Source organism: Trichosurus vulpecula, chromosome 1 (assembly GCF_011100635.1).
Source record: "Trichosurus vulpecula isolate mTriVul1 chromosome 1, mTriVul1.pri, whole genome shotgun sequence".
NCBI classification, from domain to species: Eukaryota; Metazoa; Chordata; class Mammalia; order Diprotodontia; family Phalangeridae; genus Trichosurus; species Trichosurus vulpecula.
This window is the reverse complement of record NC_050573.1, coordinates 167,554,871-167,576,128: the sequence shown is the minus strand read 5'-3', so window position 1 is coordinate 167,576,128 and position 21,258 is coordinate 167,554,871. Positions and strand designations below refer to the sequence as shown.

At 40.9% G+C, this 21,258-nt stretch overlaps 1 pseudogene; it reads left to right on the top strand.

The window, feature by feature from the left end:
- Positions 1–2,042: 2,042 nt before the first annotated feature.
- The window catches only part of LOC118835248, a 49,985-nt pseudogene continuing 30,769 nt past the window's right edge, over positions 2,043–21,258 (top strand).

Below are 21,258 nucleotides of genomic sequence, written 5' to 3'. Positions count from 1 at the left end.
AATGCTTGTTTCCCTCCCTCATCTCCTTCCTGCTTTCCTTCCCCCCTCTCTTCTTCCATTCTTCCCTTTCTCTTTACTTCTTTCCTCTTCCTTCTTTCCTTCATTCCCTCTCTTTTTCTCTCCTTCTTCCTCCTTCTTTCCTTCCCTCCTTTCTCCCCTCCTCCTACCCTCTTTCCTTCTCTCTCTTTCCTCCTTCCCTCCTTTGTCTCTTTCTTCTCTTTTCCCTCCTTCTTCTCTTTTTCCATTCATTCATTCCTTCCCTCTTTCCCTCCTTTCCTCCTTCCTCTCTTCCTTCCTGTCTTTTTCTTTTTGGAGGGGGGGAAGGCAGGGCAATTGGGGTTAAGTGATTTGCCCAAGGTCGCACAGCTAGTAAGTGTGTCAAGTATCTGAGGCTGGATTTGAACTCAGGACCTCCTGACTCCAGGGCTGGTGCTCTACTCACTGTACCACCTAGTTGCCCTTCTTCCTTCCTTTCTTCTCTCCTCCCCTCCCTATTTCCTTCTCTCCTTTCTTTTTTTTTTCTTTCCTCCATTCTTCCTTCCTCCCTTCCTCCCTTTTCTTCTCCCTCCTTCCCTCCCTCCCTTCTTTCCTTTCTCCCTCCTTCCCTTCCTTCCTTCTTTTTGTTCCTTCCTATCTTCTTTCTTTTCTCCCTTCCTAACTGGACTGTCACTTATATTCTCTTATTTAATCCTACTCTGGCACATCATCAACCAATGAAGACAATCCTGTGCTCTCAAAAACGGTACCAACAGAGCACACAACTTCTGACAGCTTGCACCCACCTGGAAAGGTTTCAAGCATGGTTCCAGCGACAGACTGTGTCTGCTGTCTGACGTCCAGCCCAGCTATGCAGAGAGAAGCACTCTGCAAAGAGGTTGGCTACCAGGCAATGAATTCTTCACTCAAGGTGATCCATAAAAGAGATTTTTTTTTTAATTCTTACAACCCAGTGTGCTAGGTTGGTCATCTAAATGTTATTGCATCCATTTTACTAATTTCATAAGGTGACCTCCAGAGAGCCATTTCCACAAAAGGCATTCTGCCTTTGCACTCACACAGACTGGGTTCAGTCCAAAGGGATCTATTCCCCCAAAAGAAGGAAATGGGGCTTTTATCACTCTGTTTGCTCCATTTACGCCACCCTAGAATTCTGGTGAAAAGCTTTTAAATAAAGTCTCAGTATGACTAAAGTCTAGGGTCTTCCTTAAAAGTGATTAACCAGGTCCCTTCTAGAAACAATGCTCAATGTACTAAGAAGATACATTAGGATAGATATTTGTTTCCCTCATCAGAAAAACAGCATTTATGCAAAACATGCATGGGATGGTCACCCATACTGCAGCACCTCATACCTCACATAGAGCATGTGGCCACCTATTCATTCTCTAGGCAAATGGCTCATGTTGACCTACCCTCAGAGAAGGACCTAACTGCCACACAGCTACACTCAAATTCTCTCAGAGTTCTAGGAGTAATCTTGTGGTGGGAGAATACATTCCCCATACTCACCACTTTAGTTCTCAACCTTCCGGCAGGATACTTCCATTTCCACAAAACCAACCATGCAATGACACATTTAGAGATTAAACATAACCATTTACTTTGCAATGAAGCCTTTTCTTTTAAATAACAATCATACTATACACCCTCATATATTAAAGGAAATGTAGGAATAACAAAAGCACACAGCCCATACTAGGTTTATACCTAGGTCGCATTCTTCCAGCAATGTTATCTGTGAGAGAGAGTAAGCGCACTCCTGGAAGGGAAACACATAATTTAGGAAAACCTATTTGCTCAGGATAACTCACAACTCTGAAATGCAGGCTTTGGTGTTATTGGTCCTCTCAGAAATCTGCATTACGTGAAGTCATTCCTCTGCTAACTGCTTCTTTTTCCTTACCTCTCTCCAGCTTGGTAAATCCTCCTCTCTCCTCCTCCTGAACCAATGAAACCTTTACAAGCGCTTTCAATTTACAGTCACCTGCCATTCTCACTGTGATCTGTTATACAGAGTCAACTATAAGACATTCTGACTCACCATGTGTGAATGCATCTCAGTCCATGTAGGGCAAGGAGGCATCCAGATGGGTGATGCCTGCTGGGAGTTATATTTCCTAGAACTCAGCATCCAGATTGATGTGTAGATATCATTGGAGAAGGAGATGGTTCTTTCATGACCTTCTGTGAAACTGGGGCTGGCAAGCATGTGTCCTGGGTTATCTTTGTGGACCTGAACTCACTGTGACCAAGGAGTTCCAAAACCAGCCCCTACTGACAACTCTTCCACCCAGAGCAGTTCATCACTAGTAAGGAGGATACTTCTAAAAACCATGATCATGGCCACTATATTACTGGAAAGGCAATCATGTACCCTCTTCTGGGTCAAATGGCAAAGTGTTCAGACCAACACACAGGACTGCAAGACTTTCTGGTATTCTATAGGTTTGGGGATGGCACTGGCATTGGCTTTATCTTCCTGATGACAGAACAACTTCCAGTTGACCATGGCAAGAAATCCAATCTAGAATTTGTCTACCTAGCCCTTCAGATGTCTTCAGCTGTGGTAAAGACCTGAAACTCCATCCTGACTACCCATACCACCTTAGAGCAACAAATTGTGCTTTCTTAGTAGAAAATGAGGCCATTTGTGATATCTGCCAAGAAATATGGACATCAAATACCCAACTTAAACCATCTCAGCAACCAAATTGTCTCCTTTATCACAGCTTCCCTTCATTTAGATGGTGTCCTTAATGAAGAATTAACAGAGTTCCATACCAACCTGATCACCTACCCTCAAATGTAATATTCTCTGCTACCTATGAGTCTGTCATCTCTGCTGAGACCTACTTGAGTTGCTCTCAGTACCAGAAGACACAAATGCCAGCTTTGAGTATGCAAACCAGATTGTGCAGCTCAATCAGCACCACAGCAGCTACACAGTCTTCTGCCTCCTGCATCTGGGAGATGTGGGACCCAAAGATATCAATGCTGTCTGTCATCACGATCATCTCAAGCAAGTTCAATATCCAGTTTGTGGATTGGTGTTCTACTAGCTTCAAGGTTAGCATCAACTAACTTTGCCAAAAGGGCTATAAAATTGTGCATACCCTTTGATCCAGCAATACCACTGCTAGGTCTATATCTCAAACATTTAAGGGGGGGGGGTTTGGACAGGACCTATGTGTACAAAATATTTATAGCAGCTCTTTTTGTAGTGGCTAAGAATTGGAAATCAAAAGGATGCCCATCAATTGGGGAATGGCTAAACAAGCTATGGTATATGATTATGATGGAACATTACTGTGCCATAAGAAATGATGAGCAAGATGGTTTTAGAAAAACCTGAAAAAAAACTTACATGAACCAATATGAAGTGAAGTGAACAGAAGCAGGAGAGCGTTGTACACGGTAACAGCAATATTGTACGATAGAGAATTGTGAATGACTTAGCTATTCTTAGCAATACGAGGATCCAAGACAATGCCAAAGGACTAATGATGAAGCATGCTAGCCACTTCCAGGGAAAGACCTGATATTGTTTGAACGCAGACTGAAGGATGCTATTTTTCACTCTTTTTCTTTCATTCTTTTTCTTTTCTTTGAGTCTTCTTGTATAAAATTACCAATATGGAAATGTTTTACATTATTGCACATGTATAACCTATATCTTATTGCTTACTGTCTCAGGGAAGGGGGAGGAGAGGGAAGGAAGGAGAGATAGAATTTGGAAGTCAAGACTTAAAAAAAAGATGTTTAAAAATTATTTTAACATGTAATTGGGGAAAAAAGAAAATATATTAAAAGACTAAAAAATAATTTTTAAAAAGGTTAGTATCAACTACTAGCCTAGTATGGTACTTGGTAGGGATCTGGCCAAGTTACAGGAAGCACCGTTCATGCTTAGCAACACAGAAAGATTACCGCATTTGCTTGGACCACAGGTTTGACCTGACATATGCTAAGAGGGCACTTGTACACAGATTTGTATGCGAGGGCATAAAGGTAGGAGAGTTTTCTAAGGCTCTGGAGGACATGGCAGCCTTGGAGAAAGATTGTGAGGAGGGAGGCATTGACACCTATAAGGATGAAGGGGAAGAGCACAATGACCCCTGGGAAATATTTAATTGTATTTGTTGCAAAATCCTTTTGAAATAAACAGAACCTCTATTTTAAAACAACAACAAAAATCTTACAATTGCCCTTAAAAGAGCATTGGAAAAACACCAAACTATTGATTACAGCAGCGATCTAGATTTGTGTACACCTTTGACTAATGTAATCTTACTCGACCCTTCCCGATAGCCAGCATTTATTTAAAAAATGAATAAAATTCATAATCATGCACAGACATGTAGCAGACACGGCTGTGTTCTAGTTGAACTAAGTAATTTTCACAGGCTGCAAAACACTAAGTGAGGAAAGGAACCCATGGGGCTGGGTGTCCATTTCAGAGCTTTAATCTCTAAAATGCATGCCTTCTCACTTCCTGATGTGGGGAAAAGAGGGTGAACAGCATCTCCAAGGGAGAAAGGCAGTGACAAGAAAGCACAAGAGATAAATAACTAACTTTTCTTATCAGCCTACATATAAGTAGAACTCACTAGTCTAAAATATCAGGTTATTTATATACATGTCTTATCCTACCTTCCAAGATGACAAATTCCTTGAAGGCAAGCACTATGCTGTTTTTCATTTTTAAATCCCCAGGGTTTAGTAGAGTACCTAGCATATGCAAGTAGGTGCTTAACAAATGTTGAAATCAATGAAATATGTTAAATTGCTGTACTTTCGCCATGAGAGAGCTATTTTATTTGTTGTGCTTGGGGGCACTGGTCAACTCACAAGACAAGTCCTGCAGAAAAAGCTACTCCAGGGGCAGCTAGGTAGTGCAGGGAGCAGAGCATCTGCGCTAGAGTCAGGAGGACCTGAGTTCAAATATGACCTCAGACATGTGATACACTTACTAGCTGTGTGACCTTGGACAAGTCATTTAACCCCAATTGTCTTGCCTTCCCCCCTGCAAAAATAAATAAATAAATAAATAAAGTGCCATTGGCTCAGAAAGTTACTCCAATATTGATGTATTCTGTGCATTTACATTTGCTAAAGCCAGAGATTATGAGCCTTTGTTAATGTTTACTTAATAGTCTGTCAGAGTATATAATTAATTAATGAACTATTGTTACAAGAATATTAATAAAACATTACCCCCATTAACCTGGTATATACTCTCTGCAAATAGACACACCATCAGTGGGAAGGATGGACACACTTAGGGAACATTTGTGCAAAGAGATACACGAAGGAAACTTGTAGGACCAGAGCAGATGTAGGACCTAAGCAGAGTAGGACCAGACTTGTCAGGGCACTCAAAGACTGACATCTTGTGCCTCTTATCTGGCAGAGCCACTGATGTCTTCTGGTGGTATCACTGTATTGCTCCCACTGGGCAAGTTCCTCTTTGTTCTCCAAAGTGAGGTCATGCACTGCCAGAACACTCACTGTACATTATTTCTTCAATACCCTACAAATGTAATGATTGCCAGTTTTTTTTTAATTCACTATGTATGTATGCCTCACTGGAATAAAGCTCTAAGCAAACATAATTCCTAGCTCTGCCACTGACTTTGGGGACCTAGACCAAATCATTTGAACCTTAATGCCTCATTTTACTTATCTACAAAATGGAAATCCTATTTAAGAATATCATTTCCCATCTTGCTTTGTTTCCACCTCTCTTCGAACCACAGAAATATCATTAAGATGAATGATGTGTGTGTGCATATATGTGTGTGTGTGTGTGTGTGTGTTCGTGGGGGTCAGTCATGTGCAGACCACCCCCAACCCACCTGGTTCCATCATCTGCCAGAAGGTGTCATCACTGTCCCTCCGGACAGAGAATGAGGGTAGAAGAGCAGCTGGCAGTCACTGACTTCATCTAGAAATGGATTACGGGGACTATGTCTAAGGAGCCTTCAGAGCAGGGGCCCTCAGGACACTACTCACTTAACCTTCCTGTTCTTCCTTCGAGCAGGGGGAGGGGTAAAGGCCAAGAAATGGAGGAAGTGCTCCTTGTAGTGCTTGGCCCTGGACACATAGCTGGCAGCCCATGCCTTTAATGATTAGCAGAAGTGACCACCAGGTTCACATAAGAGAAGCTGTTGCCATTATTCTCTGGGTCCGTGTATGGGGACACATATCATCCACGGGTATGATAAGTGGGGGCTGGGGGGGGTGGGGAGGGTGGTACACATTCATGAGATGGTAAGAATCTTGGGATGAGAAGATGTCTAGTTGTCCACATGTTTCCAGTGAAAGTGAGATGCCTCCAGGGCAACAAGATGGAAATTTTCCAAGCAATGCTATAGCCAGGCACAGAAGATTCAGTAGATGAAGCTTTAAAATTTCACTCATGGACAATTATATCCGATGGTGAAATAATCAGGTTGTATATGTAATTTTTTTTCACGTTCTCAGCAAACAGGTGTCCAGTTGGAACATTAGGGTACAGTTCATAATCACAGAGCCCTTTCTGAATTGGAGCAGGCAAAAGCCACAAATGCCTTATTTTTGTAGGTCTGCTGCATCAGATCATTAACAGAATTCTTTATTTCTTGGTAGTAGGAGGAGCTGGGATTTTCCAGGGAAGAGTAAAAATCCTTGTTGAAGATGGGGAATGAAAGGAAGAACATGGAGTTTTCAACGGTGATGACACCTGGAAGGTGAGAGGTGTTTTGGCGGATAGTATATGCATACTGTTGGGGGCAGGTGTGGCTAGTCAGTGAGTGGTTGAAGAAATATTCTTGGAGCTTACAGTTGTTGCTGTAGTAATTCGAATGTTTTTTGTAGCTTTGGTGCTGTTGTGACTAGTGGATGTGAAGAGGTTTGGGGTTGAGGGGTGCTCGACACCCCAAAGTACCGACATGCCGGGTCCTGCCGAAAGAATTCGACTCAAGCCTTCTCAGCCAAAGGAAAAGACAAAGTTTATTAAGGGTTTGCCATAATGGGTTGTCTTAAGAAATCTCACCCTTTGTGAGGCCTGTTTTCACAACGGGGCCAGATTCAATCTACTGAGCTAGATTGTGATTATTGCAAATGTAAGGCCCATGGCCTTAGGGGAAGGTCAGATCCGGTTGAAAGACTCAAGGAGAGTTCAAGGGGGCTCCCAGAGACTGTGCCCTCAGCAGATGTAGCTGAGGTGTGATGCCCCCATGGGTGCAGATGTCATGCTGTGGTGACTAGATGGTGTGGCTGAAGTGTGCTTAATGGGAGTAACCTGCTGTGGTGACTGCTAGCTACAATAATCAGGAAAAGTCTCTTGGAGGAGGTTGGCTGAGTCTTGCAGAAAGCCAGGGATTCCAAAAGGCACAGGTGAGGAGGAAGAAGATTCCAGGCACAGGGGCCAGCCGGTCTCCTCTAAAAAAGCACAGAGGAGGAAGATGAAACTATGTGTGTCAACCATAGTAGGCCAGTATGGCTAGAGGGCATTGAACAGATTAATGAATAAAAAGACTGGAAGGGTAGAAGTTACTAGGCTGTTAAGAACTTTAAACGTGAACCAGAGGAATTTTTATTTTATTCTAAAGGAAATAAAGAACTGCTAGAGTTCACTGAGAAGGTGTGACATAGTCAAACCTGAATTTTCTAAAAAATTGCTTTGTTGGCTGTGTGGAGAATGGCTTGGAATGGGGAAATTTTTGAAACAGGGAAAACAAGTAGAAAGCTATTATTATAATAGTCTCTGGGAAGATAGGCAGCTTCGTGGATAAAGAGTTAGACCTGGAGTCAGGAAGATTCAACTTCCTAAATTCAAATCTGGCCTCAGACCCTTAATAGCTGTGTGATTCTGGGCAAGTCACTTACCCCTGTTTCTTCATCTGTAAAATGAGCTGGAGAAGGAAGTGGCAAATTGCTCTAGTATCTTTGCCAAGAAAACCCCAAATAGGATCATGAAGAGTGGGACATGACTGAAATGACACAAGAACAAAATAAGAAGTGATAAGGGACTAAATTAGGGTGATGGCTGTGTGAGTGAAGGAAGGGGACACATGTTAGAGATGTGGAGATAGAAATGACAAGATTTGGATATGGGGTGAGTCAGAGTGATGAGTCAAGGATGAGTCCGAGGTTTTGAACCTGAATAACTGGAAAGTCAGTAATGCCCGTCACAATAACAGGGAAATTCAAGATAGGGATGGACTTGGAGGGAAAGAGGATGAGTTCTCTTTTGGATAGGTTGAGACGCTTGAGACGTCCAATTCAAAATGTCCAATAGGCAGTCCATGAACTTGGACTGGAGCGTGGGAAAGAGAGTAGAACTGGATATGTAGATCTGGGAGTCGTCTGTGTAGAGATGATAATTGAACCTTTTGGGAGAGGACCAGTCAAGATTATAGAGTAGGAGAAAACAATATAGTCCAGCTCTCCCCACAACTACTCCAACAAGGATCTAAGAAGAGTGCTGGACTGAATAGTAATTAGGTAACTGAAGGAGAAAATACTGTTTACAGATGACAGGGTCATCTTTCCAGTCCAGAAGCACAAAGTCAACTTACAGACAAATTACCAGGGCAGAAACTGTGGAATATGGGTGGGCCAGGATGACTGCTGAGTCAAGGCTCAGAACTCCACACTAGGGCAGTGGCATGGGGATACCCAGAATGGATCCTGGACTCATCCCTGATCCAGATCAAAGTTATCTGGGAGCATGAACCTCTGTACTCAGAGCTCCAACATAGGCCAGATACATGCAGGCACCCAGAGTTCATCATGAACCCAGGCCTGAGGTCCAAGAAAATATAAGACAATATAACCAGGACAATAAAACCAGAGCCTCAAACTAAAACATGACTTGCCTACAAGATCAATTAGAATTCCTAGGAGAAAAGATGCAAGAGTTTAAAATGAGATTTTAAAATAATGTTATGAATTAAATGAGTCTGATAGAGGAAAGAATTGGAAAAGAAATGAGAGCTATGAAGGAAAAGACTTAGGAAGAGAATTAACAGCTAAGCACAAGAATGTTACTCATTTCCAAAATTAAGAATGGACCAAACAGAAGTTAATGACTCCAGGAGACAAAAAGAAATAGTAAAATTAAGTCAAAACATTGAAAAAGAAACGGAAGGAAACAAGGTATCTCATATCAAAAAACTGACCTGGAAAACAGGTCAAGGAGATAATAATTTTAAGAATTATTGAACTGTTTGAAATCCATGACCAAAACCAAAAACAAAAAGAGCCTGGATATCATATTTTAAGAAATTATGCAAGAAAATTGCTCATGAAACAAAGCGAAAATAGAATCTGCTGAGAGAATCCTCAAAATGAAAATTTCTAGCCGAAATCTAGAACTTCCAAGCAAAGAAAAATCCTACAAGAATCAGAGTTCAAGTATCAAGGATCATGATCAAAATCACACATCTAAGGATGGTTCGGGGCAGTTAGGTGGATAAAAGCACTAGGCCTGGAGTCAGGAAGACATGAGTTCAAATCCAGCCTCAGACACTTACTAGCTGTGTAAACCTGGGCAAGTGACTTAACTGTTTGCCTCAGTTTATTCAGCTGTAAAATGAGCTGGAGAAGAAAATGGCAAACCACTCCAGTATCTTTGCCAAGAAAACTCCAGATAGGGACACAGAGCAGGACAGGACTGAGCAACAGCAACAAAGATCATTTGCTCTTCTCTTATCCCTTTGAATTGGTGATATGACCCCACCATTCTTCATTGAGAAAAGATTAAGATATCTATCAAATAGAAGAGTCCTTTTGTTCCAGGAGTGAGGGGAGTAGTTCAGGATGTTGAGTTATCACTCAACCATTCTATTATTAACTTCATAATTAACTACAAATATTATTATTAACTACAAAACTGTATATATGTATATATTTACATATATATATATACACACATAGTTCCCCCAATTGCATGTTGAAACAATTTTTTTAATATTTGGGTTTTTTTTTAAGTTTTGAGTTCCAAATTCTGTACCTCCCTTTCTCCCTCACTCCCTTTCCCCCTCCCTGATATGGTAAGCAATCAAATATAGGTTATACATGTGCAATCATGTAAAACATTTCCATATTAGTAAGTTTGTACAAGAAGATTCAAAGAAAAAGAATAAAAGAAAGAAAGTGAAAAATAGCATGTTTCAGTCTGTATTCAAACAATATCAGTTTCATCTCTGGAGACAGATAGTATGCTTCATCTTTAGTCCTTTGGGATTATCTTGGATCATTGTATTGCTGAGGATAGCTAAATCATTCACAATTCTTTATTGAACAATATTGCTATTACTGCGTACAATGTTGTCCTGGTTCTGTTCATTTCACTTTGCATCTGTTCATGTAAGTCTTTCCAGGTTTTTCTGAAATCATCCTGCTTGTCATTTCTTACAGCACAATAATATTCCATTACAATCATATACTACAGCTTATTTAGCCATTCCCCAATTGATGGATATCCCTTCAATTTCCAATTCTTAGACACTACAAAAAGAGCTGCTATAAATATTTTTGTACAAATAGGTCCTTTTCCCTTTTTAAAAAATGTCTTTGGGATATAGACCTAGCAATGGTATTGCTGGATCAAAGGGTATATACAGTTTTATAGCCCTTTGGGGATAGTTCCAAATTGTTCTCCAGAATGGTTGGGTTAGTTCACAACTCCACCAATAATGCATAAGTGTCTCAGTTTTCCTATATCCTCTCCAACATCCATCATTTTCCTTTTTTGTCATATTAACCAATCTGATAGCTGTGAGGTGGTGCCTCAGAGTTGTCACAAACCTGTATTTTTACATATTGTGATTTTCTTTGTCAAGGTTCCTACAAGGGTTACCTAAAATTGTTTTGGGGGAGGGAGATGTGTTTTAGTTTGAGGCTTTGGTTATATTGTCTTATACTGTCTTGGACCTCAGGCCTAGGTCTAAATATGACTATACTGAAATGTTGGAGGGCATGAGGAACCATGCCAGTTCAAATATCTCTTTAACCAAGCTAGAAATGCTGATAGTAGATTAATGTTAAATTAAAGAAAAATTGTTTCTGATAGACTTGAGACTAAAAATTCAGAGTATGGTATTAGTACTACTATCTTTTTCTTCCACACGTACTTTATCTCAGTCCCCACAACAATACTAGGAGACAGATAACACACTCTTTTACTTATTTTCAATCTCTTCCTGTCTACTGACTCATTTCCTGTTGTTTACAAACATGCCTGTGTCTCCTCTATCCTGAAGAACCAAAAGAGCTCACTTAATCCTTCCATCCCCACTAAATATCATTTTATATTTCTTCTGCCTTTTGTAGCTAAATGCCTTGAAGAGGTCATCTATAATTGGTACCTTTATTTTCTCCCCTCTCACTATCTTCTTGACCTCTTACAATCCGGCTTCCAACCTTATTATTCCACTGAAAAGGCTCTCTCCAAAAATACTGATGATTGATCTCCTAGTTGCCAAATCCAATTGCCTTTTCTTAATGCTCATCTCCTTGACCTCTCTACAGCCTTTGACGCTGTTAATCATTCTCTCCTCCTTGATTCTCTGTTGTCTCTATGTTTACAGGACACTGCTCTTTCCTGGTTTTCTTCCTGCCTATCTGAGTACCCCTCTGTCTTCTTTGCTAGATATTCTTCCAGATCATGCCCTCTAACCATAGGACAGGGTTCTGTCCTGGGCCCTTTTCTCTTCTCCCTCTATACTACTTCATTTGGTGATCTCATCAGCTCTCATGGATTTAATTACCATCTCTATGCTGATGATTATAAAATTTACCTTTCCTGACTGAATCTCTCTGCTGACCTCCAATTCTGCATCTTCAACTGCCTTTTAGACATCTTGAAATGGATGTCCAATAAACATCTCAATATGTCCAAAACAAAATTCTTTACCTTTCCCCCTAAACCTTCTTCCATTGCTGCCTTCCCCATTACTGTAAAGGGCAACACCATCCCCTCATCCCTTAGACTTGCAACCTAGGAGTCATCCTGGATTCCTCACCATCTCTTATCTCCCATGTCCAACCTGTTGCCAAGACCTGTCAAATTCACCCCTCCAACATCTCTCAAATACCCAATTCTCCCTTCTGACATTGCAACCACTCTTTTACAGGCCCTCATTAACTCATGTCTTGATGATTGCAATAGCCTATTGTTGGGTCTTCCTGCCTCAAATCTCTCCAACCCGTTTTCCATTTAGCCACTAAAGTGATTTTCCTAAAGGCCAAATATGAGCATGTCACACACACACACACACACACACACACACACACACACACACACACACACAAACAGTTCCCCCATCATCCACCCCCTCGATAAACTCTAGTACTTTCCTATTACCTGCAGGATCAAATACAAAGTGCTCTGTTTGGCATTCAAAGCCCTTGGTAACCTAGTTTCCTCCTACCTTTCCAATTGTCTTACATCTTAGTCCCCACCACTGGCCTTTTGGCTCTGTCAATCAGCTCCAGGGATTTTCTCTAGCTGTCCCTCAGGCCTGGAATGCCTTCCCTATTCCACCTCCCCAGCTTCCTTTAAGTCCAAAATAAAATCCCACCTTCTAGAAGAAGCCTTCTTTACCTCTCTTAATTCCAATGCTTCCCTCTGTTAATCATTTTCTATTTATTCTGTATATAGCTTGCTTTGTATATATTTGTTAGCATCTTGCCTCTCTTTGCATCTCTAGCACTTTGCTTAGTGTCTGGCACATAGTAGATACTTAATAAATGTTTATTGGTGGATAGATATTATCCCTAATTTTACAAATAAGAAAGCTGAGGTTAAGTGAGAAATTGTGATTTGGTCAAAGTCGTCAGATGGCCGGGCTGTGTCCACAACCCACATCTTCTGCCTCAAAGTACAGTGTTCATTCCATTATATTATGTGATTGACACAGGCAATGAGTACAGAGAAGGGAGAGATCATTCTGCCTGGGATGATTAGAAAAGGCTTAACGGAACAGCCAGGATTTAAAGGAAGAATTTAAGTGTGAGTAGGATTATGACAGGCACAGAGGGAGATGACAAATACTTAGAGTAAAAAAGCATTTTATCCATTGTCATTTTAAACTGACTAATGGAATATAATTCAGAATAAATAATACTAATATTGACAAGTGACATTTTCAAGCAGTACTTGGCACCTAGGAAAATAGCTGTATCAACATCTCTGTATCAGTTCAGTTATTTTTCAGTGTGTCCAACTCTTCGTGACCCCATTTAGGGTTTTCTTGGCAAAGATACTGGACTGGCTTGCCATTTCCTTCTCCAGCTCATTTTACAAATGGAGAAACTTAGGCAGACAAGGTGAAGTGACTTGCCCAGGGTCACACAGCTAGTAAATGCCTGAGGCCAGATTTGAACTCAGGAACATGAGTCTTCCTGATTCCAGGCCCAGCACTCTATCCACTGTGCCACCTACCTGCCCACATCTCTATATACTGAAACCTAATTAACATTTATAATCAAAGAGAAAGCTGCTCATAAAAGCATAATGTATTTTGGGCCAGGGTAGCACACCCATGACTGAATAACATTAAACAAATGGTAACTTTAAACTCTTTAAATTTTTTACTTTAAAAATATTCTGAGCTTAACAAACACCAAACAAAATTAGAATTTCCACATATAAAATAGGATAGAAAAGTAGAATTGTATATAAAAATGTGAATCTTTATTATATACCGCTTGTTTTTCCTTTTATGTATAAGGGTGGGGTTGAAACCACTACATTAGTTATGATACCTTAACTGGCTGTGAATAGGTTTCAATCAATCAGAAGACTGAAGTTTGCAAAATCTTCAAAAGCCATTGGATGAGGCAAAATAATTGCAGACAGGAAGTCTGCTCCAATAGGCTGGGAAGCTTGGCCATATCTCCAGATGTTGTCTATAAGTTATCAAGTGAGTTAAGGAGGCAAAGGAATTCCAGAAATCAGTGTATTCCAGAGGAGAAGCTGCCTGGGGTTAGCCTTGGCCAGATTTCCTTTCCCTACCCCAACCCCACCAAGGTCTTCCATTTTCTAAGGATGCAGAAGATGTTGGACTTCTCATCTTTCAATCAGTATTCTAAATGCTGCCTTGAGATCAGCAATATCTGCCCATGAGCCAAAACCAAACTGGACACGGATTAATCATGCTTAAGAGAAACTTCTGGAGCATTCCAGAAAGAGAACAAAAGGACTTCCCGCAACCAGGAAGTGTGAGTTACCCCATTGCCACATGTTCTCTTTACTTTTACTAGGACTCTGTATGTACTTGAGGGAGAATGTGTCACAGATAATTGGGGGGCTGTTTTATACCAATTTTTCTTACTGTGCCACCTTAGTAAATTTTGTTGTTATTGAGTTGTTTTTCAGTCATGTCCAACTCTTCACAGTCCCACTTGGGATTTTCTTTTTTTGTTGTTGTTGTTTTTTTTTGCAGGGCATTTGGGGTTAAGTGACTTGCCCAAGGTCACACAGCTAGTAAGTGTGCCAAATGTCTAAGGCTGGATTTGAACTCAGGTCTGCCCCTTGGGGTTTTCTTGGTGAAGATATAAAGATGGTTTGTTATCTCCTTCTCCAATTCATTTTACAGCTGAGGAAACTGAGGCAAGCAGGGTTAAGCGCTTGTTTAACACAGCCAGTAAGTGTCTGAGGCTGGATTTGTACTCTGGAAGATGAGTCTTCCTGACTTCAGCCCCATAATTCTATTCACTGCAATCCCTACCTGTTTATCTTAGTAAATACCCCTTCCTAAAAGGTACTTAAGGCTGACTACAGTCATTCTCAACTAATATTCTTGGCAGAGAGTACCCTAGGAATGAGGGCTTGGATTGACAACACTAGAGAAGAAACATCCCAATGCCTAAAACCTGAGGGGGTGATAGGAGTGAGCCTAACTCTGGGAAAGTAAGCTCAGAGCTTTCACTCCTTAAATATATAATAAATTCTACTTGTAACCTTCACAACTGTCCTGCCAGTCTGTGATTCCTTTTGGCTTTTCTTCTGTTTGCTTCAGTATATTTTTAAAATACTTCAGTTATCTTTTTTTTATTTTGGGGGGCGGGGAAACAACCCTATTAGTACCTCCCTTCCTCCAGGAGAAAACCAATATGTTTTCTCATTTTTCCCAGAGTTGTTAGTTGGTCAAATTAGCTTGATGACTTTAGGGGTAGGTGAGTCATTGTTTTCAGATTCGATTACCTTTCCTTGTGGAAGATGCCCTTTGGCACCTTGTTGAAAGTATAGAGGACGAGTCCTAGGCCTGGACATTTGCTCACTATTTGATTAAGTCACAGCATCTGGGGATAATAGGGGATACAGTGGGTGATCTGAGGGCCTTCAGGGTACTGGGAATTGAAGTTAACCTATTCTACAATGCCCATAAAAGTAAACAGAGAGTCTTTAGTTAGGTAAAAATGTCAAAAAATTAGAAAACCTTAGAAAGAAAGCCTAGCATAGACAAGAAATCTAAGATGTGATTTGGTTCCTCTAGGAGGTGGAGAACCTGTGTATTTGCATAGCCTCTCCACCAGAAGCTTTGAAATCCTAGAAAAGGCATAGACATGGACATAACGCAATTGTAGGTGCTTTCACTGATGCTGTTCAAGGGGTGGCAAGGAGGCAGTAGGGGACTCCATCAATAACATAGCCTCAGGAAAATATGTAGCCACTGGCCCAGCCCCCTGGACAGAAAAGGGGGAATTTCCTGGACAGTGCCAAGTTCCTAGAGACATCCAGGATCCAGCCTTCTAAAGAAGAAGGGTAGTTCTTAGACAACCATAGCTTTATGAAGAGAAAATAATCAAACCCTACTCCCAGAGGTAGAGCTATAGTAAAGGACTGAACCACAACATGGTAGAGAAAAAAACCTGAACTTTGCCCCCTGTTGCTACTCAGCATTATTCAAACAGTGAAAGTCCCACCGTAACATGAAAGATTGCCTTTCTTTTTTTAATAGTATTTTATTTTTTCCAATTACACATCAATACAAATTTTGACATTCATTTTTTGTAAAATATTTTGCTTTTGAGTTCTAAATTTTCTCCCCCTTCCTTTCCCTTACCCTCCCTAAGGTGGTAAGCAATTTGATATAGGTTATATACATGAAATCACATAAAACCCATTTCCATATTAGTCATGTTGTAAAAGAAGAAACAGAACAAAAGGAAAAAAAATCATTAAAAATAAAGAAAGTGAAAATAATATGATTTTAACTGCATTCAGGCAAGGATTGCCTTTCTAACAACTCTATGTTAATTTCCTTCCAGACTGAATCTAAGCCACCAAGGTAACACTGTGAGTCTGAAGGCCTGGATAGGTCCTTGTATTTGAAGGTGGGACTCATTAGAAAGGGGGAATTGAATTGTATTATCTACTTATTGGCTATCATGAGCCCTTTGTGTTTTGCATTTTTCTGTAGAGTAAAATAAAAATTGCCTTCTATTTGATATACATTTGTAGGGGAAAGGATTTCACCCTCCCATCTCAATTAATGTAATCAGAGAAGTCCCAGTAAATAATCAGTGTAAAGAAGGTCATTCCTTTCTCACCCAAAATGATGTAGTGACAGAAACAAATAATCAATCTACAGGGGAAAAAAGATAAAGAATTTTCCTAGAACCCCACTATAGTGAACAAATAAGTTCTGAATCTCTTTAAGAAGGGTGTTGGCCATTGGATAAAGGCAAATTACGCAAATGAAAAAACATCTTATGAATGACTGAATGTCTTAAGCCCCATGAGGCCTATGTATAAAAACAGCATAAAAACATTTTGGGAGTTCCACCAATCCACTAGAATCCACTGAAGGATTCTAGGTAGTTCAAGAGTTGAAGATTTTAGTTTCAAGAGTTGGAGCCTGAAGTAGAGGAAAAATCATGCCCATGAGAGGGGATTGATGGAGTTAAGGGGAGATTTCCCCTCTCATACCCATAGCCATGTCATTGGAGATACCAGACAAATAGGAAACAATTCATCCAGCCAGTAGATGACTGGTACACTGAGGATAGATACAGATGTAGAAAGACAATCCCTTTAGGAAGGAGGCAGATTCAGGAAATGACCCTCCTACAGTAAAGAGACTTTGGACTCAAGAAAGGAGTAAATGCTTGGAACCCAGTTGAGTGGCCCACCCAGCAGAGAACTGCACACAAGAGGAGTTTGAGAATGCATGAAAATGCTGTAAAGACAAGTGAGTCTTCCAGTCTAAGGATTTATGAGTTATCCCTTTGCCATACATGTTCCCTATGTACCCCTCACTATCATTCTATTCTAAGTTTGAACCTACTCTTCCCATGAACACTGTCCATATTTGTGGGAGAGTGCATCCCATGTTTGGGGGGCAATGTTTTGTACCAACTTTTCTTACTAAAATATCTTAGTAATGCTGTTGCTAAAAGCTAGTTAAGTCTACTGGCTTATTATCAACTAGAGGGACTCTGGAACTATGGTGCTAGAAGAAGCTATCCATAGGATTATCTGTAGAATCTGAGATAGCAGCCACCCCTTCTGGGGACCCAACCTGTGTGTGGAAGTGGAAGTTGCGCAGTAATCCAGAGGGGAATTTTTACACATTGTTACCATGATTGTGTGCATGGGAACTAGGGGTTCCTCTACTCACATCTGTGGATAGAAAACTGAGTGGGAGAAAGGGGAACAAGGCAAAGTGATATGATGTAGGGGAAAGCTGCCCCTGACAATGAACACTGGTCATGCAAGTCCAAAACTCAAATTCTGGGGCAGGAGTTACACTATCAAACACTGTTCCCTTCTATAGCAGTATAGGAAAAGCAAACCTTCCCATTTTAAAACCTAACTACTGTCTGCAAAGACATTCCCAAGACTAAAGGAGAATAATCAAACAGATCTACAACAAAATTAATAGTTCATGAACATCAGACATTCTTGTGGTTGAACTCCATGACCTCTGGAGCCCTTTCCTGCTTTAAAAATCCTGGTTTTTTGTGTACTCTCCTCCGTGTGACTGGGTAGTCACTTTCACCTCTAGGCTCCATCTTTTCTTAAGGCCTCTGCAGTGTTCCCTGATCATGGAGGATGCGGCTCAACGTGTCTTTGAAGGGCACAGCTTCATCTTAATAGAGAGCTCCCTTAGCACCTGGAAGAAGAACTTAATGCATGGACTGAGACTAAAGGAAAAGGAAAGCTAGATAGTGAATATAAATATAATCAGCGAGAGGTGTGATAAAATCCTAAATGAGCTGTTATCTGGACTCTACAAGCAAAATAATTTTAGTTGAAGGACAATCCTATTGCTAAGCCTTTAAGGATTCTGTTGCCACTGCAAAGTCAAAGATCTGCAGTGTTATTAACTCAGGAAATTAGGAGAAGAGCGAAAATCTGATAGAGTCCCTCCCCGCCCCCCCTTTCCTCTTCATGCAGACTCTTCTGCAGACTATATGGTGGTTGCCTAGGAAACAGCTTGTACATGAGATCCCAGAAAATGTGCTTGTCAGATGGTAAAAGATGTGGAAAGAGGCAGCTTATGCAGCCTCTATCCTTTGGGAAATCTCTGGGAAAGAAAAAGGCATAATCACAAATAAATGTACTTTGTTTCACAAAAATAAAAAATACCAATTTAATAGCAACGCAGCTCTGCATATCTAACAACACACAGACTAAAAGGCTGGGCAAACAAGCGGTAGCCCAATTTCCAGTCCTAGCTCTGTTGCTAACAATCTTAGATGCAGCGTTTGGGGTACACCATTTACCCCCGCATTTCCTGGGTATTAAGTGGAGTTCATAATAATTGCCTTCTTTACCACCCCACAAGGATGTGCAAGAGGGAATAGTAAATCTTTCACATAATAGACAATATTTATTGAGTGAGGGAAAGACTTTTCTGTTCATGTTTTCCTGGCTCTAATAATTAAGGAATTTCACAATCTCAGAAGAATAAAAATTAATGGCCATCCAAAGAGCAATGGAAAGGCACATGGTGGGTGGAATAAGCAGGGTGTGGTGTTAATACCAATGATGACTTACACACAAGAATTGTTGGCAAAGGCAGCAGCATCAAGGTTGTGTGCCTAGAAAGGGAGTTAGGCCAGATATATAGTGAGAGTGATGGCTAACAGATAAACTTCTCAAAAATTGTACTGGAATTCATAAAATATTGAAAGAACCACTGAAAGGTCTGAACAGAAAGTTGGGTGGCACTGTGGATAAAGACTAGACAGTTAGGAGGACCTGAGTCCAAATTTGACCTCAGTTATTTAGCAGCTTCATAATCCTGGGGAAGTCACTTAACCTCCATCTGCCTCAGTTTCCTCAGCTGTAAAATGTGGATAATAATAGCACCTCTCTCCCAGGGTTGTTATGAGAGTAAAAAGATAAGATGTGTAAAGTGCTTAACAAATTCTAAAGTGCTGTAGAAATATAAGTGCCGTATTATTATTATTATTATTATTATTATTATTATTAATTATTTGGACTATAGCTGACAATTATGACATTATATGTACGGGGCAAGATTCCAAATATGGATGGATAACAATCCACTGACAAGTGCTAAACTGGATGCTGCCAGCCAGAAATGGGTAGTGGTGCTGGCCAATTATGAGTTCAGTATTCATTATTAGTCATGAAAGAACAATGTGAACACAGATGCCCCATACAAGAGAAACCTTGGTGATCCCCATGGAGAGAATGAAAGCAATCTGTTATGCACAGTGAACAGTCACTAATACAAGAAAAGTCAGCTGAAAGTCTGGGATTTCACTCTGGAGAGCATACTGGGAGCAGAAGTAAATTTTATTATCACTAGACTAGTATAGCTGCAAGATAAAGGCCTGTAACAGGCCAAGAGAAATGTGAACTCAGGCTTAGCTACCCACTGAGATCCCCTTGAGATTTCTTGTCTTTGAGACGAGACTGTTTACCACACCACAGTAACCATCTCCCCTAGAAGTTCGCTCTGCTCCTCTTGCTCCTCTGACATCCTCAGCCAGAAGTCTACTACAATAAGTCCAGGCATGAGGTGATGAAGGCTTGCACTAGGTGGCAGTGTCAGAGGAAAAGAGGGGCCATACGCAAGAGATGTTGTTTAGGTAGAATCAACAGAACTTGGGAACAGATTGGATATGGGAGGGTGAGAAACTGGAGAATTGAGAATGATGCCTAGGTTATGAGCCTGGGTGACTGGGAGGATGGTAGTGCCCTTGACAGTAGTAATATGGAAGTTAGGAAGGGGGGAGGACTTTGGGGGGAAAAGCAAGGAGTACATTTTGGCAACGCTGAGTTTAAAATGACTTTGGGACATCCAGTTCGAGATGTCCAATACACAGTTAGAGATGTAAGACTAGGGGTCAGGAGAGAGGTTAGAGCCAAATAAATAGATCTGAGAATCTTTTTTTTATAAATATGATAATTGAATCCATGGGATCTGATGATCTCAAAGAGAAATAGCATAAAAAGGAAGAATAAGTCCCAAGACAGAGCTTTGGGGGACACTCACAGTTAGAAGACACAGGCTAGATGAAGATCTAGGAAAGGAAACAGAGTCAGAGTGGTCAGACAAGTCAGAGGAGAATCAGAATAGAGAAATACCATGAAAATCTAGAGGGAAGAAAGTATTAAGAAGAAAAGGATGATTGACAGTGTCAAAGGGTTCAGAGAGGTAAAGAAGGTCCTGCAAAGGTGAAGCATTGTGGCTACCTGTTGCCTTTGGGAGAAGTAGGCTGCTCCCAGGGAGACAGGAATTGAGGACGTGGGCTTTACAAGGTAATTGCCTTGCTATTGCAAATGGACAGTTGCTAATGGCGAAACGAAAAAGATCTGGGTCAAGATTCAAATGAAGAAGCTGTATTGTATACTGGTATTCATTTGAAGCTGGAGGAAGCTTGATAGAACTGCCTTTGCCCAAATATCCGGGAAAGGACTATATCCAGAGGAGGCCCACTTTCTATCTAATGCTGTCTCTGTGAGGGCTCCAAAGGAAATAGAGAGCCCTACTTACTAGGGGCTGGAGCCAACACTACTCAGCCTGGGCCAACCACAGGCTCAGCAGAGTTCTGCAGGTCAGTGGGCCAGTGGATTTCAAACTACTCACAATGGACATGGAGAGGAGGGCAGAACTGATAGTGGGCCATTGCAGAAATGGTAGGAATATCCAGCTAGTGACCAGGCTGAAATACGATACTGATAGGGTGGTACGTGAGGAGCCTGTGTGTTCAGCCAGGTGGTGCTGCAGAAGAGCATGTACAAAACATAATACATGCTTCTTACATGGATGGAATATAGCATGT